The sequence below is a fragment of the Lethenteron reissneri genome, unplaced genomic scaffold, assembly GCF_015708825.2.
Source record: "Lethenteron reissneri isolate LAM-NWPU_2019-01 unplaced genomic scaffold, ASM1570882v1 scaffold_1931, whole genome shotgun sequence".
NCBI classification, from domain to species: Eukaryota; Metazoa; Chordata; class Hyperoartia; order Petromyzontiformes; family Petromyzontidae; genus Lethenteron; species Lethenteron reissneri.
The window spans coordinates 404,556-424,848 of record NW_026891698.1 but is presented as its reverse complement, the minus strand read 5'-3'; the positions used below and the strand labels follow the sequence as shown (position 1 = coordinate 424,848).

The following is a 20,293-nucleotide window of genomic DNA, read 5'->3' as shown; positions in this document are numbered from 1 at the left end:
GTAAGATGGTGAAGAGTGTGGTCGTGAGCGAGTGCAGTGGGTGGAGTGAGTGAGTGAGTAGCGCAGGAACGTGGAGTGCAGCTGGTGAGTGAGGGGTGGGTGAGTGAGTGGTGGGTGAGTGAGTAAGTGAGTAGCGCAGGAACGTGAAGTGCAGCTGGTGAGTGAGTAAGTGGGTGAGTGAGTGAGTGGGTGAGTGAGTGAGTGCGTAGCGCAGGAACGTGGAGTGAAGCTGGTGAGTGAGTGAGTGAGTGGGTGAGTGAGTGGGTGAGTGGGTGAGTGAGTGGGTGAGTGAGTGAGTGAGTGAGTGAGTGAGTGAGTGAGTGGGTGAGTGAGTGAGTGAGTGGGTGAGTGAGTGGGTGAGTGGGTGAGTGAGTGAGTGGGTGAGTGAGTGAGTAGCGCAGGAACATGGAGTGAAGCTGGTGAGTGAGTGAGTGGGTGAGTGAGTGAGTGGGTGAGTGAGTGGCTGAGTGAGTGAGTGGGTCCGTGAGTGAGTGGGTGAGTGAGTGAGTAGCGCAGGAAGATGGAGTGAAGCTGGTGAGTGAGTGAGTGAGTGGGTGAGTGGGTGAGTGAGTGGCTGAGTGAGTGAGTGGGTCCGTGAGTGAGTGGGTGAGGGAGTGGGTGAGTGGGTGAGTGAGTGGGTGAGTGAGTGAGTAGCGCAGGAACGTGGAGTGAAGCTGCTCCTTGCTGAGCAGCGTCAACCAGAGACGACGCACCGGCAGCGCCCATCGGTGGTGGGACCTGGAGCCAACAGCATCATCATGATTAGCAGCAGCACCATCACCACCATCACCACCATCACCACCACCATCACCATCATCACCATCATTACCATCATTACCACCACCATCACCACCACCACCACCACCCCCACCATCACCATCACCGCCCCCACCACCGCCACCACCGCCCCCACTACCGCCACCACCACCCCCACCACCACCCCCACCACCCCCACCACCACCATCACCACCATCTCTCTGCTTGTGTGTCTGTCTGTGTGTCTCCGTGTCTGTGTTTTGTCTCTCTCTAAAATTTTATTCTACCTGATGACGGTTGCTTGTGTTGCAATCGCAACGTCGTACTCTATTATTTAATTTATTTTCTTTCTACGTGACTTTACAGAAAGAACCAGCGAGTAATTCCTGCAGTCACCAAAGCTTCAAATCAAGTTATAACCACAAACACCACAACCGCACATATAACCACAACCTACTCAACCACAATTATAACCACAACCAAAAACACCAAAGGCACCACAACCAGAGCAACCACAATTACAACCAACACTACAACCACCTATACAACCAAAACTAAAGCCAAGATTATAACCGCAACCACAACAACAACCACCATAACTAAACAACAAAAACATTGATGCAGATACTACACAACCACTGCATAAAGGGTCTTTATCCCTCTGTGGGTGGGTGAGTGGGTGAATGACTGAGTGTGAAATGGACTCGAACCTGCACCTCTGCATTGCAAGTGCAGTGAGCTGACGCCCCCCGCGTGTGGAGGGTAAAGTTGTGGGTACACCCACCTCGCTCCAACGGGTTTGGACCAGCGTGGAAGAGTAGACCAAATACCCCACATCGCGGCCTCTAGTGGAGGCCATTTCTGCCACGACAACAACTCCGTCCCTCCAGATACAAAACAACTAAATGTAACTCATCCCATCAGCCACAATATGGCAGTGCCTCTCCTCATCATCATCAGCAGCAGCAGCAGGCCGCGCTCTGCTGGGAGCAGCGCCGTGAACTCAGCAGGCGCCCAGAGCGTAACGACTGTGAGCCAGGCGCCTCCTCTGCCTCCCCTCTCCACCACCGCCACTGCTGATGTGTCCACACGGTGCAAGGTTCTCACCTTGTTCGGGCTGAGTCGATGTAGAGGAGGACCAGCCAGCGAGCCGCCGCTTCAGCAGCGACGGTGGCCGCGAGCGGGAATCCAAAACAGCCGCTCGCCACCCACAATGCACAGCGCTGCCTCCACTCGCCCCAGCCTCGGCGGGGGGAGGGGCGGGGGAGAGGGGGCGGGGCGAGGGGGCGGGCATGGGGGGGGGCGAGGGGGGAGAGGGGGCGGGGCGAGGGGGGGGGCTCGGGTGAGGGGCTCAGGGCTCCACGTCTCCACGTCTCGGTGGGCGTGGTCACCTGGTACCGCCCCCTCGTCTCGAGCCACACGCTTCCCCCTGGCAGTTTGTCCGTGAGAGAGGCGGGGAGAAACTCTGGCGAAGGTGAGGAGTGGATCCTCGCTGTGGGTGGGTGGTGCGGTGGTGTGAGTCTGTGTGTGTGGTGTGAGTCTGTGTTTGTGTGAGTCCGTGTGTGTTTGTATCCGTGTGTGAGTCTGTGTGTGTGTGTGGAGTGGTTAACGCGCTGTCAACACCAGTGACGATTATATGAACCGGTCCTGGGCCTTCCCTAGGTCGACTCAGCCTCAAATGAGTACCTGGTGTGGTGTGTAAATATCGCCACTCGGAGACAAAGGCGCGGTGTTGGCCACCCACGCCCTCGTGTGCTGTTCCGGCCTTCATAGGTGATGCTGTCTAACAGCACTTGCCCCAACCGTTTATTTCACCTATAAAGGGGATCTTTATCTTTGCTGTTCGTGGTGGTGTTGGTGGTAGTGTTGTTGGTGGTGTTGATGGTGGTGCTATTGGTGTTGTTGGCGGTGGTGCTGTTGGTGTTGTTGGTGGTGCTGGTGACGGTGTTGATGATGGTGATATTTTTGTTGGTGGTGGTACTGGTGTTGTTGGTGGTGATGTTGATGGTGTTAGTGGTGTTGGTGGTGGTGTCGGTGGTGGTTCCAACGATCCATCTTGGGTTTAACCTAGCTGGATTGTGTGAGGAGCTCACAAATCCTTGAAGGATCTGGACACATTACCACCAGTAAGCTCCTCCGGTAGGCAAGGCTGCGTTGGCTGGGTCTTGTAGCCCGCATACCCAAGCAGTTTCTTTTTGGCCGCATAAAGGGGGCTAAACGGCCACGACATGGGCTGTTGAGTTGAGTAGACTTGTGAAAGACTGGTACCAGTGGTGTAAATCTCATCCTTCACGAGGAAGCTCATGAAGGAGGCTACTGGACAGTTGGAGGCAGTCTGCCTCCAACAACAACTGAGGGCAGAGGAGTGACGCTCACAACGAGTGGCGGATAAAATTCGGCAAGTTGGCACAGTTGGGCAAACAGCTGGTGTATCTACCAATCATCTCAGCCAACCTTTGGAACCTGGGTCTGTCCCGTGACGTCTTGTCAGCGAGCCTTCGACACTTCGTGTGGCCTGAAAGTGCACCTGGCCTGGCACAGGCACCGTGGTGACATCATCACTACTTAGTGGCGAATGTCGGTTGTTGTTTTTGTGTTTCGTGTTGTGAGTGATTGGTGATGATGTGAGTCTGTGTTGATGATGTGGGTTCATGGTGTGAGTCCGCATTGTGACTTGACTCGTGTTGAGATGTGGGTGCCGTCACACCCCCTCGACTCTATGTGATCCTCGGCTTCGTCTCCTGCTTCGCACGCAGAGACCTGGACTGCGCGAGAGACGCTGTTAGTTCTGTGCACCCTGCTCTGCAAGTTGCCACCATGGAGGTACGTGTGGCTCTTCGACTCGTGTGGTGAAGTATTAATGGACGTGTGCTCTCCACTCCGCGTGTGGCTACCTGTCAACTATCCATAAACCTAAGTGTGCATCTGCTTATCTGCCTGATTGTGTGTGCATCTATCAGAGTATCTCCCCAAGATCCTCTCTGTGTACCTGCCTTTCTACGTTTTAATAATCTACTGTACTTTTATCTATCCACTACTGAATGAAGGCCTCTTTCCTTGAGACCCTGCTACCCCTCACGATCCTGCGATGGAATAATCCACCAAGCACCGATTTTGTCGCTCCATCTTTCTGGCAGCCGTCCTCTCAGACGTGTTCCGATACTTAGCTGCACCTCCGTTATTGTTCTTGACCATCAGCCATCGTTCCTCGTGGCCGTGGCATGTTCTGGCCCAGCCCTACTTCTCTTAACAGTTTGAAGGATGCCAATAACCTGCGTGTGTCCTTTAAATACACACGTGTCTCATTGTTAATCCAAGTGTGACATCTGACATTGGCCAAATATCCGAACGCTGAGAACTGACATCTCAGCAGGACTCTCCTGAATGTGGAGCCCAGGATCTCAGAGATCCTGGCTCAGTGCTCGCCGCTTGCACTATCCCCCACATCTTGCTAAAGCCTATGTGGTGGACCTTTGTGTGTGTGTAGATGAGCCAATCTGGAGAGGTGAGGAATAAGGGCGAATCTTGTACCACGTGGAGGGCGCTGTCCTCAGAGGGCACCGCCTCCATCTGCATCAAATCACCGCAAGGTAAGAACAGGAATGAGGGATGTCACAGAGGGCCATGGTGAATGGTGGAACATCACGATGGCCATGTTGCATGGTGGATGTCACAGTGGACATGATGCATTGAAGATTTCATAGCGGCCATGATGCATGGGTGATATCCAGGTGGCCAAGTTGTATGGGGGACTTAATGGTAGCCATGTTGCATGGGGAACTGCATCATGGTGGCCATGTTGCATGGGGATGATTATTTGTGCTCTGGCCTCAGCACATCACACGCTTTCAGATGCGCTTCCGATATTAGGAAGCCACTGGAGCTATACACTTTTAAATCATCTAGATTGAAAACTAATTTCTTGAGAACTTATTTGGGGCATGAAGTCCGATTTAGTTACATTTAATTTGTATCCCGAAGCACCTCCATATTCCGTGACTAAAGCCAGAACGGTGGGGAATGAGGCCTCCGAATTTGGGTGATGAACAGGCGTCGCCACCCCACGCCAGCAGGGGGCGGCATAAGGGTAGCTGGTTCGTGAAGACCCGGCCCACGCCGCCTGGAACCCCCCTCCCACCTTCTCGGAGCTCCGGACCCCAGCAAGCCTCCCGAGGAAGATGCTGAAGGAAAGCGCTGGTGCGTTCACGGACGATCGCAGCTTCCCGGGTCCGCGCTGCCAGGGTCACCTTGTAGGGGAAGTGTGGCCACCGAATGGAGAACTTGGCAACTTGTGAAGAGACGGAGCATTGTAGGAGAGGAGCGCAGGGAGGGGGGTGGAGGTCAGACGTTCCACGAGAGAAGGCGAGTCACGTCTGAATGCCTACGGGATGGAGGAGAGCACCGGCCTCGCTGAAACGGGGGCTTCCATGCAAAACAATCGACGAGAATAAAAAAAACAAGGAAAAAAATCGAGCGTGTTGTGAGCATTGATAGACAGTGGAGAAGTATCAAGAGGCGTGATGAGGGAGGGTGGCTTGCTACAAGAATATCTGCACCGGTTCGAAATTTTCAGGATGGCCTGCCTATGATCCATTTTGTCAATCTAGATTTGAAGTTTTCGTGACTCTAGGGATCCATACTCTTTGGTTCTTTCGGTAAAGTCAGGTAGGTATAAAATAAAATAAATTAAATCACGACGTTTCGGACATAACACAAGCGTCCGTCATCAGGTGGGACAACCACAGCAAGAAACAATAGCTGAAGTGGGCCCCTTCAACCCGATAGCCTAAGGGAGGTACATGCTCTCTTCTAGCGCATCCTACACACTCCGGGCTACTCTACACACCGGTCCCTTGCCACGACGGCTAAGGGAAGACTGGACCGACCCGTCCCGGGGCTCATCCCTGCTCCGCTACACCGCGGCTCTGACCAGAGCTTCGGGGAGGGTCCCAGGGTGTCTGAGCTACCTCGAGTCTGCTACAACCCGGCTCTAACGAGAGCCTCGGTTGAGGGTTCCCGGGTGCTGGTCCAGTCTTCAGGTCTTCAGATGTCTTCAAGCTTGAGTTTGCGAACACTGCTGGACCCGTTCAGAGGGTCGGCTTTTTATCCCCAGGTTGGGCTTACCCCTCCCCTCATGACCCTCCCCCCTCCAGAACCTTCTGGAAGGTCTTAGAGGGTCTTAAATCTTAAGGGGTCTTAGGAAGGGGTGGGGGAGCCCATCCCCCTCAGCCCCCAGCCCCTGGGGGGTCTGGGGTGTCAACCTCCGGTCACGGGCCCCCCAATGGGGAGGGGGTTTGACCTTCGGTCAACCCCTACACACCTCGCTCTCTCTCGGCTGCCCCCTGTCGGCCCGTGAGCGTGGTGGCAGGTAAGCTGCTTACAGCACCTTGTTATGGCGCAACACCTACGTGACTTTACCGAAAGAACCAAAGATCCATTTTGTGTTTAACCAGGCTGAATTGTGTGAGGAGAACATAAATCCTTAAAAGATCTGGACACATTCCCATCAGCGAACTCCTCCGATGGGCAATGCTGCATTGATTGTGTCATGTCACCCCGCATGCCCAGCCACCGCATGCCTAGGCAGTTTTTGTTTCGCTGGATAGAGGGGACTAAACAGACGTGGTACGGCCTGGAGAAGAGATGGACTGTTGCAATATGGGAAGGATGTGGAGCTCAGTAGACTTGCTCAAGACTTGCAAATGTCATGAAAAACGCTATTGGGCAGTTGGAGGCAGTTACCCTTCAAAAACAGAGGGCAGAGGTGCGACGCTCACGACAATGAGCAGAGTGTCGAATCGCTCAAATGCACAGGTGCCCCCTCAGTAGTCAGCCAACCCAACACCACAGTGGCGAGATTTTAACTACCTCCCCTGGTATACAGGAGGCTGTGGGTACGATCCTGATCCTGACGCCTGTATATTTGGAGTTTGCATGCCTTTCTCCCCGTGGTCACATGGATTTTTCTCTGGGTCCTCAAGTTTTTTCCTCTAAATTTAGAAACATGCTTTTAGAGTATTTGGCTGCGATACATTTGCACATGATAAGCAACTTTACTGAGCTATCATTTGTAGCCAGATCGCTTCTGAATAATAGCTAAATAGCCCAGTAGGCCTTACCTGGTTAAATAAAAAATAAATGTATTCTGTCCTGTGACCTGTCAGCGAGCCTTTGGCACTTTACGTGGCCTCGGAGTGCACCTAGCCTGGCACAAGCACCCTGGTGATGTCACCACCGGTGATGAATGGCGGCTGTTGTTGCGGTGTGTGTTTATGGCTGTGTGTGTGTGCGTATGCAAGTGTAGTGTTGTAAAGGACGGACTTCTAAACTTCTTTATGGCACACACTGTTTATTATCTTAATACACAGTCCCTCTCACACAAAGGGGGTATATGGTCCCCTCACCCGTTACCCTGAGGAGACACAGCCTCCGGACCTTGCAGGCTATCTAATCTCCCTGCTATCCCAGCGTCCTCGGGCTGGACCTAGGGGATCTCTCCCCGACCACTGGTTACACTGAGCCCTAGCCCTGATAAGGGCTGGAGGGCTTGGTCCAGGGTCCTAGATGTCTTCGGCCGACTTGGGTCTTCGTGTAGCAGAACTGGCCAAGAGCTCTCAGCACTCTGGCTTTTATACCTGTTCGTGGCCGGGTTGTCCAATCCCCGGCCACCTTGTGGGACCCTCCGATTGGTCCTTCCCAATCTGGCGTTTGGATCCTGACCGTTTGATTGAGCGGGAAAACCTTGTTTACGATCCGCTCCTTCACAGTTTGCGAACAGCGAGTAGTTAACACCACTACATCACTCCCCCCTTTGGAAGCCTCAGCCGTCCCGGCTGTTACAAAGAGAAAAACCCCCCATCAATGAACCGATGTGTGTGCCAAAAAAAACAACAAGAACCACAAGAACAAGAAGAACAACAAGTTCCCCAATATAAATACCCCCCCCCCCCCAATAACAACATATGTACACGGTGAGAGACAATCACCAATAACGACATTCGCGACGCAACAACCCATGCAGCGTTCCGCTGCAGAGAAAAAACGATGGTCAATCATGAAAACCGACGCGATTTAGACCGCGTATATTTCGCGGGCCCATCGTAGGGGATGGGTGTCCTCATCTGGGTAGTAGGCTGGTCAGGCAGCCTGGCAAAAATGTCGTTAGGGACAGGGGGCCTCTCTGCGGAGACTCTTGGTGCAGACGGGTCAGGCAGCCTGGCAAACATGTTGGGTGGGTCAGGATGCCTCTCTGCGGAGCCTCTTGGTGCAGACGGGTCAGGCAGCCTGGCAAACATGTTGGGTGGGTCAGGAGGTCTCTCTGTGGAGACTCTAGGTGCAGGCAGATGAGGCAGCCTGGCAAAAATGTCGGGTGGGACAGGTCTCTCTGCGGAAACTCTAGGCGCAGGCGAGTGAGGCACACTGCCAAAAATTTCTGGCGGGTCAGGCAGCCTGACAAAAATGTTGGGTGGGTCCAGAGGCCTTTCTGCAGAGACTCGTGGCGCCCCCTGGTTCCCAGTGGCAGAACGCGGCTCGCACGACTCCAACAGTCCCACATCATCTGCGGGAGGAATGACACGTCTGCGCTGTGGATTAGGTACCAACGGGGCGACATCCGGCTCGTCGGACACATCATACACTCGGCCCTCGTGTTGTGAGTTTGACGCAGAGCCGCGCGGAGCAACAAATGGCTTCAAGCGAGAAGGGTGCACAAACCAGCGACGCCGTCCCCAACGGATTTTAATACATTGTGGTTGTACAATCTCGACGACTTCAACCAGACCCCGCCATGGTTTAAGGAGCTTTGCCGATGTGGACACCGGCACCTGGGGGCAATGATGCCATGCCCTATCACCCGGTGTCCACCAATGCATGGACGTGCGAGGGGCTTGCAACCTCGAATTGGCCCGCTGGCGGGAGGCGGAATTTTCAATTGCCGCATCACGTGCCTAAGACAGCTTCCGGAGATTGAAGCGTAAATGATCAGCGAGCTTCGATGACCGTGGAAGCTGCTCTATCCCAAGCCGAACGTCAGCGGGAGGAATGGCCTCCCTGCAATACATTAGGAAAAACGGGGAGAACCCCGTCGCTGCATGTGGCGCCATGCGGTAAGCAGCGAGAACCCCTGGGATCTGCAAGTCCCAGTCTATGTGGGATTCATCAACCTGATGGCACAGCATAGAGGTGAGGGTTCTATGCAGCCGCTCCACCATGCCATCTGTTTGGGGGTGATAGGGCGAAGTGTGCACCTTCTTAGTGCCCAACAGGCTGCATACCTCGCTCAACAGGGTACTTGAAAAATTTCTTCCCTGATCGGTCAGCAGCCATTCTGGAGCGCCCTTGTTCAACACATAGCCTTGAACAAAGGCGTCCACGATGGTTGCTGCCGACTGGTTGGGGAGGGCCCAGGCCATAGGCCACCGTGTAAAATACTAAACCCCAACCAGAAGGTACTTATTACCACGATGCATTGTAGGGAAAGGCCCCAAAATGTCAAGAGCAACCAGCTCGTTCACACGGGATACCGAGATGGGCTGCAGTGGTGGGCATGCTGGCTTCGCTGGCAGCTTTCGTTGCGCACATTGGATGCAGCCCATTAAAATATCAGTCACGTCGCGAAGCATGCCTGGCCAGTAAAATTGCAATCTTAGCAAACCCATGGTTTTGTGCACACCCAGGTGCGACAATCGCTCGTGTGCCACGCATACGGCCGTACATCGCAAAGCCGAAGGCACCACAATTTTGTACTGGCAGGAATCAACATCCCATATGCATGAGCAGACCGCGCCGCATAGCAAAAGAGTTCAATTTACCCGAACGTGAGGTCGTATCACATGCGCGACGACGCAGAGGCAACAATGACGCGTCGTTCATTTGGTGCCGACCCCATTCGTGCATTGAAAAATTATAATACTCCGATTGATGCTCCTGCTGTTGTGGAGTGACTCATGCAGCCAGCTATGGCTGCAGGGTTTTAGTATACATATTGTTTGTCGTTTATTGTGAAAATTCCATCACCGTTCCTATGATCACTGTTTCATTGCTTTATTTTGGTGATTTCGAAAAGTTTACTGGTTTGGCCACGTTTGTTTGTTGTAGTACGGAGTAAGACTGATGGCCTTAATCTAAGTTGTCTTGTGGTTGTTGTTGTTTGACTTGCATCCCACTGGGATTTTTGCACACAGCGTTGGTGTACGGTGTTTTTTCTGCAATATTTTTCTGTCTTTTCTTGGATTTTCTGTTTGCACTTAGTTACATATTCACTTTAAGATGTTTTCTTGTTCATGTTTTAGTTTTTTGTTTGTTGCGGTTGCACCCGATTCAAGAGCAGAATGGCTATACCTAATAAATGAACTTGAAATGTGCTCCTTTCGATAAATTACCTGCAAATGACTTAATTGGGGTAAACCACGCAGCAACATGACCCACTGCTGGAAAGCTAATGCCCACTTGCACGCCGGTGCTGCGTAAACCTTGTGCCGCACCGGGGGACGTCTGCCACTTGGCGCCTCCTTGACTACTAGGCAGTAGGATTGGAAGAGATGAGATGAGATGTAATGTGCTCTGAGATGCCGAGGCTTTTACACAAGCGCCCTATGGATACAAATCCTTACCGTTTCTCAGTTCACTGGGGGTGAAATCCACACTACATCACCCTGCTGGTCGATGCACGCCTATGAAACTGGGACCAATGACTGGATGAGCTATCACTCGCCACTGATGTTAGCTGTGACCGAGGTCAATAGGGGAGGCCTTCTTTCAGCAGCGGATTGACTAAATAAGCTGTGCATGCGTACAGGTACATGTACCTGGGTGTTCAGTTATAATTAAGGTTATTAGTCGCATTGTTAGCCGAATTCTAATTGCATGGTTATCACAATTATTCATTACTAATGACACTGACAATTGTCTGTGTGAGCGGGGAGCGGCAGTGCAGTGGTTCGTGTACTGCACTACAAACCCAGCAACATAAATTCAACTCCCACTAATGGCCAACACCAGGGACAATAATCTGAACCAATCCTGGGCCTCCCCTTGGTCAGCTCATCCTTAAATGAGTACCTGATGCCGTGTGTAAATATCAGCACTTGAGGGGAGGCAAAAGCAGCCGGGCATGGTGCCGGCCATGCACCCCATCATGCGCCATGTCGGCCTTCATTGCTACTCACTAACAGCACTTTCCCAAACAGTCTGTTGAGGATATACGGGGGGATCTTTGTCTATGTTTGACCCCCCCCCCCCCCCACCTCTCTACAGGACAGGCCAAATGAAGTGGTGATCAGCTACCTGGCGTACCTGAAAGCGCAGTGCGAGCGTGACGCGTCCGTCTGTGACCTGGCCGAGCTGCGCGCGACGCTGCCAGTGCTCACTTCGAGCGCCTTCGTGCGGCCGGTGGACACCAGCGTGGACTTCTCCAGATTCTATGGGAACAAGTGGGACCTGCCCACCAACCTGTCAGGTGTTTATTGCAATATAGCAAAGGGGTGCTCCGCCGAGGGGAATTGGGTGAATGTATAATGTGGCTCAGTTTACGCTCGCTCTCTGTGGGAATGAATGACTCAGAGGCACGAGGAACCACAGGCAAGCGGTGAGCTGATGCCAACGATTGCCCCTCTGCAATTTCCCATATATTAAGATATTTCAGCAAAGGAATGATTGCTAGCATGTGGTAGGATACCGGAGCACCCAGAGAAAACCCACCAATGACCTCCCCAGACACCGTGGCTAATTGAGGTGTCCAGACTTGTCGTAAGTAAGCAATAGGCTGACTCCCACCATCTACAACATCCCATGTCCAAGAATGAGGCTTACTGCAGCCTTCACTCGGAGGTTCGGAGAGCCGTGCGGCACTGAAAGGATGAGTGGTGGTCGCGAGTTGCTGAAGAAATGGAAACTGCCTTGGTAGCATGCGATAATAAATCCCTTTTTAACACCATGAAAAAAGTAACTTTCAGCACCACACCTATCACCATCAGTGAGGCAAAGAACGGCCATCCGATCTCCGACTCCCAAGAACAGGTTCTCTGTAAGGTCTTGGGGGAGGGGAAACCCCTCAACTCAACAACATCATAGGGCAAGGTCAGTTTGACCCTGCTGGGAGAAAGTAGCCGCTCCTTGTGAGTGATTGGCTGATGTACCATCTTTTGAGGAAATGCGAAGGGCAATTCAGAGCTTGAAACCAGGTAAAGTGCCGAGGAGACGTGACTGCTCAAGTCAACTGCAGACTGCCCTATTTGACATTACAACTGTCTGGTCCACAGGACGGGTTCCAGAGGATTTGAAGGATGCCCTGGTGATCCCAATTTTTTAAAAGGGGCACCACACTGATTGCAACAACTACAGGGGCATCTCCCTCTTCAGTATTCTGGGAAAGGTCCTGGCAAGAATAATTCAACGTTGCCTTGCCAGACATGCCGAGGAGAAGCTTGCAGAGTCCCAATGTTGTTTCAGAACTTGAGCAGTGTGCTCATGGCCAGCTCCAGTTTGGCAACCTGGGTGTTAGTCCGAATCAGTCGAGCAGCATCTTTTTATTAGCTGCATAATGCTGTGTAGACGCTACCTGGTCTGTTACTCTATACAAGCTCCAGGTGTTCTCGGTCACAGTTATGCCCTCCCTTCTCAATGCTTGCGAAATGTGGAGCACTCTGAAGGAACATGTGTGCCGGTTTGACACATGCAGGCTAGTCTGCCTACAATCCATCCTGGGTTTAACCAGACTGGATTGTGTAAGGATCTCGGAGATCCTTGAAAGATTGGGACACAGTCCCATCACTGAGCTCTTCTGACAAGCGAGGCTGCATTGGCTGGGTCATGTAGTCTGCATGCCCATCTACCGCATGCCCAAGCAGCTTCTGTTCAGCTGGATCTATGGGGATAAATGGGCATGGCGAGGACTAGAAAAGAGATGGACTGGGGTGGTACAGAAGGATGTGGAGCTCATTGGATTTGCCGATCACTAGTATCAGCAGCATCAAGATTGGCCTCTGTGGAGGAGGTTTGTGAAGGACACTGCTGAAGAGTTTGAGGCAGTCGCCGGGAACCGGGTGGATAAAACGCAGAAAGGGAGCACAGCACAGTTGATGCATCTGCCGGTCACCTCAGTCAACCCATGGCACATGGGTCTGTTCTGTGAGCTCCTACCAACGGGCCTTTGACACTTCACATGGCCTCAAAATGCACCTAGCATGCTACAAGCGCTGTGGTGACGTCACCGCCACTTAGTGGAGAATGGCAGTTGTTGTGTGTCCTCACAAATTTGTATACAGCTGCATACTTTTTTTAAATCCTGGTTGTTTAGCCCATGCCCAGAACACCAAGCAGGCAGCAACAAACAGCACTATTGAATTTGTAATAGATAAGAGATAATACGCCTCTTGAATTGACCAAGGTTATTATAAGAACTGGAGTAACTGAAATGGTGATGAAAGGAGGGAAAAGTGAGTGTGGGCGGGTGTGTGAGTGAGAAGGCGAACAAATGGACGAGTGAGTGGTTGACTTGAGGTGTGATGGTTTAACCCGGTATAGATGAGATGAAACTCGGGGAGGAATCGAAGAGTGAAATTCATGGATTATTAAAACCATGCTAGGAGCAATAGAAGAGGAATAAGGAAGCAACTCCATGTCTCCTTGCCATTTTGTCCATGAGAGAATTTGGGTGAATATTTATACGTGTGTGTAAGACGTGCGTGTGTGTGTGTGCATGACGTGTGGGTTCATGCAGGTGCCGACTGGCTGCTGGCGCACCCCGTGTACATGCAGGGACAGTCAGATGTGAACAGCTGGAGAGACTTCCTGCGAAGGCTGGGTGTGTGCAACCTTCTGATAGTGTGCAAGGATCAGAGGTCGTATAGCCAACAGGATCTAGTGGGCAGTCTATGTGGCACTCATAGTGCCTGTAGTCACCATTGATGGGTATCCTTAGTTCAGCCTTTTTATTTCCGATTCATTGAGGTGTTTCATTGTGTAATGCGAGCGTAAACGGCCTCGCGGATATGACGTAACAGGTGGGAGGAGTTGGGTCACGTGGGGGAGAGGGAGTTCTTTTAAGGGCAGGAACCAGAAGGGCTGGGGGAGAGTGTGGGAATAAAGACAGGAGGAGGCCACGCAAGGCAGGAGGTGGAAAGTGGCGTGATCGCCACAGGTCGGACTCGGCACCGTTGGCCAGTGGTGTCCGGGCATGGGGGAGATGGAGAACAGCAGCGGGGCTGCATAGAGAGCAGCCGTGGGGCTGCAGGTCGGAGGCAGAGAGGCTGAATGGGAAGCCAGCAGCGGGGCTGCATTGTGTGCCATCAGCAGGGCTGCGGGAGCGACGGCAGCAGTGGGGCTGCCGAGCGGGAAGGCGGAGGAGACTCTGAGCGAGACGCCGTGCGGGCAAAGTTGTACGAACCACAAGAAAGGACAACGGAGACAGACCCAGTGCAAGAGTCCTTTATTACACTGGTGTCAGAAGTGAAACGGCATGTCAAAACAGCTCAGAAGAAAGAATATTCCCGCACCATCGTCTGCTACATCTTCCGACGACGACGACCTTCCTCAGGCAGTGGGGCTGCCAACGATGGAGGGGGAAATCGACGCGGGGACGAGTGGTGGCCCGGGGGTGCAAGAGGTCGCCGCTTCGGCGGATCCGCCCGCGCCGGGCGATGCTGACCAGCGATGGAGACAGATGGCGGCCCAGCTGGAGACTTTGAAGACCGTCTTGGCGCAACTGTGCGATTTCGTCACGCCGGCGACGGCTTCGGGGAGGCCCGGGGGTGACCAACGGACCAGGGCCTTGCCTGCGCCACCAACGCCCTCTGCCACGCGGCACGAGGACGCCATCTTGGGCGTGGCAGGGGAAGAACCGTGAGAAGCCGCAATCTTGCGCCCTTCACGGCGGGAAGCCGCCATCTTTGACACGTTGCGGTGCGACGCCATCTTGAACATGCCACGCGACGCGCCGTCTGCGGAGGACAGCGGAGCGAGGACCCGCAGCCATCACTTGACAACAGTTAAAGAATTTTCAATCGGAGGTGACTGGAGTGCATTCGCCTGCTGATTTTTGGCGGCGGTGCGCTCCGCCAGATGGACTGACGCAGAGGCCCTGGAAGTTCTGCCAACTTTTCTTGACGATGAGTCGGTCAGATTTTTCCGTTCCATCAAGGCCGAGAAAAAGAAGACAGTGGGCGCCCGAAGAGTCGCCGGTGGCATACAGGGGTGCTGTCCTGGAATTGGCCATGGCCGCATACCCTGAGACGGAGCCTGACCTACTGGAACCCCTTATTTTGGGCAAAATGCTTGAGCTGTCGAGGGATTTGGGGATCCCTTTGCCGGTGTGCGGCCATGAGAAGTTGACGTCTCGGGCAGCTGCGAAGTGTTTGGATGCCCAGTTTAATCTGCGCTGTTGGAAGCAGGTGACAGCGTGGACGGGGGTGCCCATCGTGGCAGGGGGTGCCATGGGCTGGGATCCCAAGAAGGCGGTGTATGTTCCTGACGGGGAGGGCCCGCAGGAATTGACGGCTGCCTCTGCGCAGTGGCCTGCCCGCGGAGGGCCGGGGCCGCGATCTGCGGCGCCGACGCGGGAGCGTCGAGATGGGGGGAGTGCTGTGCGTCATAATGACGTCGAGTGTTTCCGCTGCGGTCGCAAAGGCCACTATGCCAGGGATTGCTGGGCCCGTATACTGGGGCCGGCCCAGCAGGAGGCCTCAACCACGGACGTGCCGCGGAAGGACCCTCCTGGACAGGCAAGTCGGTGCGCACCAGACACCCGGCAAGGCTTGGCACCTCATTCATCACCGTTGTCGCACGATCCGGGTGTCGTTAACAACGGGGGGACGCCGACTGGCCCATGTCGCTCGGTAACGCAGTGGCGTAAATTGGCGCGGCGGGTTGTTGCGGCCGCTACTGGTTCGTCCACTGTGCCGGGTTCTATACAAGGGGTCGACGTGCGCATTTTAGTGGACTCCGGTGCGTCCGCGACGATTATATCAGATGTCATTTTCCATCTGTTGGGCATCCCGCCGGACGCAGTGCGCCCAGTTTACGATTCCTGTGTAGCAGCGAACGGGGGAAGTATGGGCATTGTGGGCCAGGTGGACGCCAATATATCCATCGGGGGGGTGTCGGCCTCGGGAACCGTGTTGATTTCGAGGTCCCTTGCGATTCCGTGTTTGTTGGGAACTGATTTTCTGGCCAAAATGCCCATTCTAATAAGAGTTAATCAAAATTGCATCGAATTACCGGGGGGTCGACAAATTACATTTTTGCCGTCGCCCTAGGGGCGACCCGCTCCGGTCTGCCAGGTACAGGCACTGTCCGAGGTATCTGTTGACATTCCACCTGGTTCACAGATGCTTATCCCCTTGCGATATCGGAAACCGGTGCCTGGTCGAGAAGGAGCGCCTGGGGTTTTGTTATCGCCGTCCGCGACCATTATGGGCGGATCGGCGCTGGTCGGGGCGCAAACTATTATCCGGCCGGGCCAGCAGCCATTTTTGCAGGTGCTTAATGGGAGTACGGAGAATGTATGCGTGCCGGCCGGAACGGTCGTGGCACATGCCACAACGGCGTTCACGGCCCAGGACCATCTGGGCCGCCGGGATGTGGTTGCCGGAGTTTCGGGCCCTGCGGCCCTAGATGATCGCTGGATCGTCGAATTGTGCGGTGAAAATTCTTCCCTGACCGGGGAACAGCGATCCGCGCTTTGCGCGCTATTGTTATTCTGATGTGTTTAGCTCCGACGATTTGGACTTGGGACACACCTCCCTGCTTTCCCATCATATTGACATGGGGGACGCTGCTCCGATTCGGTTGAACTCGCATCGGATGAGCCCGGCGGAGCGAGACCATGTTCGTGGAGCAGTAGATGACATGCTGGCTGCGGACATAATATCTCCGTCTAACAGCCCATGGGGCGCGCCTGTAGTCTTGGTCAAAAAGAAAGACGGCAGATTGCGATTTTGCGTCGATTTCCGTAAATTAAACAAAGTGTCCGTGGCGGATGCGTACCCCCTACCGCGTATGGATGATTCCCTCGATGCCTTGTCGGGGGCGAAGTTCTTTTCGACGCTGGATCTCTCTTCGGGATTCTGGCAGCTTCCCCTCGATGAGTTCTCGCGGGAAAGACCGCTTTCCGTACGCCGCAGGGTCTATTTCAATTTAATTGTCTTCCGATGGGGTTGAATGCTGCCCCCACCACATTACAGAGGTTGATGGAGTTGGTATTAACAGGGTTGCAGTGGGAGACATGTCTGATATATTTAGACGATATCATCGTCTTTAGCCGCACATTTGATGAACATCTACAGAGACTGGAGGCGGTGTTCGCCAGAATGCCCTCCGCCAATCTGAAATTTAAACCTAAGAAATGTCACCTACTGTAATGGTCCGTGCGCTATTTGGGACATAGTCAGTGCCGACGGGGTGGCCACGGATGCGGAGAAGACGGCGTGCGTCCGAAACTGGCCAACCGCGGCCACGGTGGGGGATGTGCGTCGCTTTTTGGGGTTTGCCTCATATTATCGTAGGTTCGTTCCCAATTTTGCAACGATCGCGAGGCCTCTGCACCTCCTTACAGGTAAAGGACGGAAATTCAGTTGGGGACCGCCAGAGGAGGCGGCGTTTAAGGGCCTGCGCGATCGTTTGGCAACGGCGCCGACATTGGACTATCCTGATTTTGATCACCCTTTCATTCTGGACACGGACGCGAGTGACACGGGCATTGGGGCCGTGCTGTCACAGTCCAAAGGCGGTGTGGAACGCGTGGTGGCATATGGTAGCCGCGTCTTGTCCCCCGCGGAAACCCGCTACTGCGTCACTCGCCGTGAACTTTTAGCCATTGTCTATTTTCTCCGCCAATTTCGGCCGTATCTCTACGGCCGTTCGTTCATTGTGCGCACGGATCATGCGGCTTTACAATATTCTCTGAGGGTAGACCAACCATCTGGCTAGCTGGCACGATGGTTGGACACTCTAAAAGAGTTTTCCTTCCAAATTCAACATTGGAAGGGGGCGCGTCACGCGAATGCGGACGCGCTCTCCAGGTTACCGCAGGGATCCCCTTGCGCTTGCGCGTCGGGGACGCATAGGTGTACACCGACCCAGCAGCCCCCTTGGCCTATGGCGTTAGCGGTCGAGGTGCCTGAGGCTCCAGTGTGCCCGAGACCGGCCGATGGGGTTCTGAACCTTCCACGAGCAGTGTGGATCCGTGAACAAATGCTGGACGACTCGTTGGGGACCCTGCGGAGTCGGGCTGCAAAGGGAGGGGGGGGGCGGTTTCCGGGGGGACGCCAGGGGCTGCTCTCCGCGACGGACTGCTGATGTGGAGGGAGGGGTTACATGATCACTGGCGTCTGGTTGTACCGTCGTCGTTACGGTACGAATTGATTAGGACTCTGTATTGCGACACGCTATTACACCTGGGGGTGCAGAAAACCTTGTTGACGTTGCAGCGAGACTACTTCTGGCATGGCATGACGACGGATGTCGTCGGGCACGTTCGTGCGTGTCCTGAGTGTGCCCAGCGGAAGCCGCCTAAACACCCATATGTGCCGCCGATACAGTCTATTCAAGTGTCTTGAGTTAACGAGTTGGTGGCGTTGGATATTTTGGGACCCTTCCCGCCATCCGCTAAGGGTAATAAATACTTGCTAGTTGGGGTGGAGTATCTCTCCCGCTGGCCGATGGCCTGGCCCTTGCCCGACCAGTCGGCGGCGTCCATTACGGACACCTTTCTATTTGGATATGTCATGGACAAAGGGGCGCCGGAGAGGCTGCTCACTGATCAGGGCCGGAACTTTTTCTTCTAAATTGTTGGAGGAGGTGTGCGCTGCTCTGGGGACCAAAAAGATCCGGACATCCCCCTACCACCCGCAGACGGATGGCATGGTGGAAAGACTAAATCGGACGCTGTCAGCCATGCTGTGTCACACGGTTAATGAGAAGCAAGCTGACTGGGATTTGCACATCCCTGGGGTACTCTCGGCATACCGGATGACGCCTCACGCGTCCGTTTTTTCTCATGTACGGTCGCGAAAACGTGCCGCCAATGGATGTGCAGTTGGGAACAGGAGTGAGAGGACCTACTAAGCCTCTTCCCAACTACATTCAGGATGCTGTTCGACCGCATCGCTGAGGCGCGGGAGGGGGCCCGAGTATCTACTGCCAAAACCCAGGCCCGAAACGAACGTTGCGCTCGACGCTCGAAGGGGAAGTGCCCCTGGAAGGTGGGGGATATGGCTTGGCTGCATTGCCCGCAGGTGCGAGCAGGAACCTCCCCTAAACTGCATAAACCATGGCAGGGGCCTGTTAGGCTCATTGAGGTTCCTAACCCGCAGTCCGCGCGCATTCGGTTCGGAGCTCGGCGCTGGTACGCCCATACGTCTCGCTTGAAACCATACGTGGCCCCTCGAACGGATGCGTCATCTCCTGATGTTGCCTTGCCAGTGTCTGTTGCTGCCGACGCACCCTTGCCTGTGCCTGTTGACCCTGCAAGAGCGCCTGTTGTGCCTTCTACAGACAAACCGGCCGTGACACTGCAGGAGGCAGCGGACTCTGCTCGGGGTGGGCCTACCACAGCTGCGGGGACACCTGGCCCCGCCGGTCCTCCAACCCCACCACAGACACGATTGCGGGACACCCCAGACTCTGGTCCTTCGGGGGAACGGGACCTTGGCGTTGGCGGGCCTCCAATAGCGACAGGCGGTTTTGATCCTGTCGCTCCTAAAACCCCGTCGCGTTCTCAGTCTGCAGGAGGGCCGCCGCTCATCCGGGACGGGCCGGCGACCCACACGCGTTCGAAGTCCCTTTCTTTTCGTTGATTGTTGTTCTCGTTCTTGTTGTTATTGTTATATTCGTTGTATTCTCCGTTGTCCGTTCATGGCTGATGGTTGGGGGTCGCTCGCATTGCTTGTTTTGTTTCAGCCGAGGACGGCTGGAATTTTCCCTACGGGGGAGGGTGGTGTAATGCGAGCGTAAACGGCCTCGCGGATATGACGTAACAGGTGGGAGGAGTTGGGTCACGTGGGGGAGAGGGAGTGCTTTTAAGGGCAGGAACCGGAAGGGCTGGGGGAGAGTGTGGGAATAAAGACAGGAGGAGGCCACGCAGGGCAGGAGGTGGAAAGTGGCGTGATCGCCACAGGTCGGACTCGGCACCGTTGGCCAGCAGTGTCCGGGCATGGGGGAGATGGAGAACAGCAGCGGGGCTGCATAGAGAGCAGCCGTGGGGCTGCAGGTCGGAGGCAGAGAGGCTGAGTGGGAAGCCAGCAGCGGGGCTGCATTGTGAGCTAGCAGCAGGGCTGCGGGAGCGACGGCAGCAGTGGGGCTGCTGAGCGGGAAGGCGGAGGAGACTCTGAGCGAGACGCCGTGCGGGCAAAGTTGTACAAACCACAATAAAGGACAACGGAGACAGACCCAGTGCAAGAGTCCTTTATTACAATTGTATCATCGATTGGCGACTTGGTGAGCAGTATTACAACATTCAAACTAACCAAAATATTCATTGTATTCAGTTTCTTGTCCTTTATTGGGCTCAGCAGTTGCTGTGAATTTTTTAAAATCAGGATTT

General features: G+C 54.3%; 1 long non-coding RNA gene across 1 annotated transcript; it reads left to right on the top strand.

The window, feature by feature from the left end:
* The first annotated feature begins 3,507 nt into the window (after positions 1 to 3,507).
* LOC133339603 (uncharacterized) lies at positions 3,508 to 14,252 on the top strand. Its single transcript, XR_009754751.1, has 4 exons — positions 3,508 to 3,579; positions 4,244 to 4,346; positions 11,011 to 11,212; positions 13,475 to 14,252. It is a non-coding gene; the product is annotated as an uncharacterized LOC133339603 (long non-coding RNA).
* Positions 14,253 to 20,293: the final 6,041 nt, after the last annotated feature.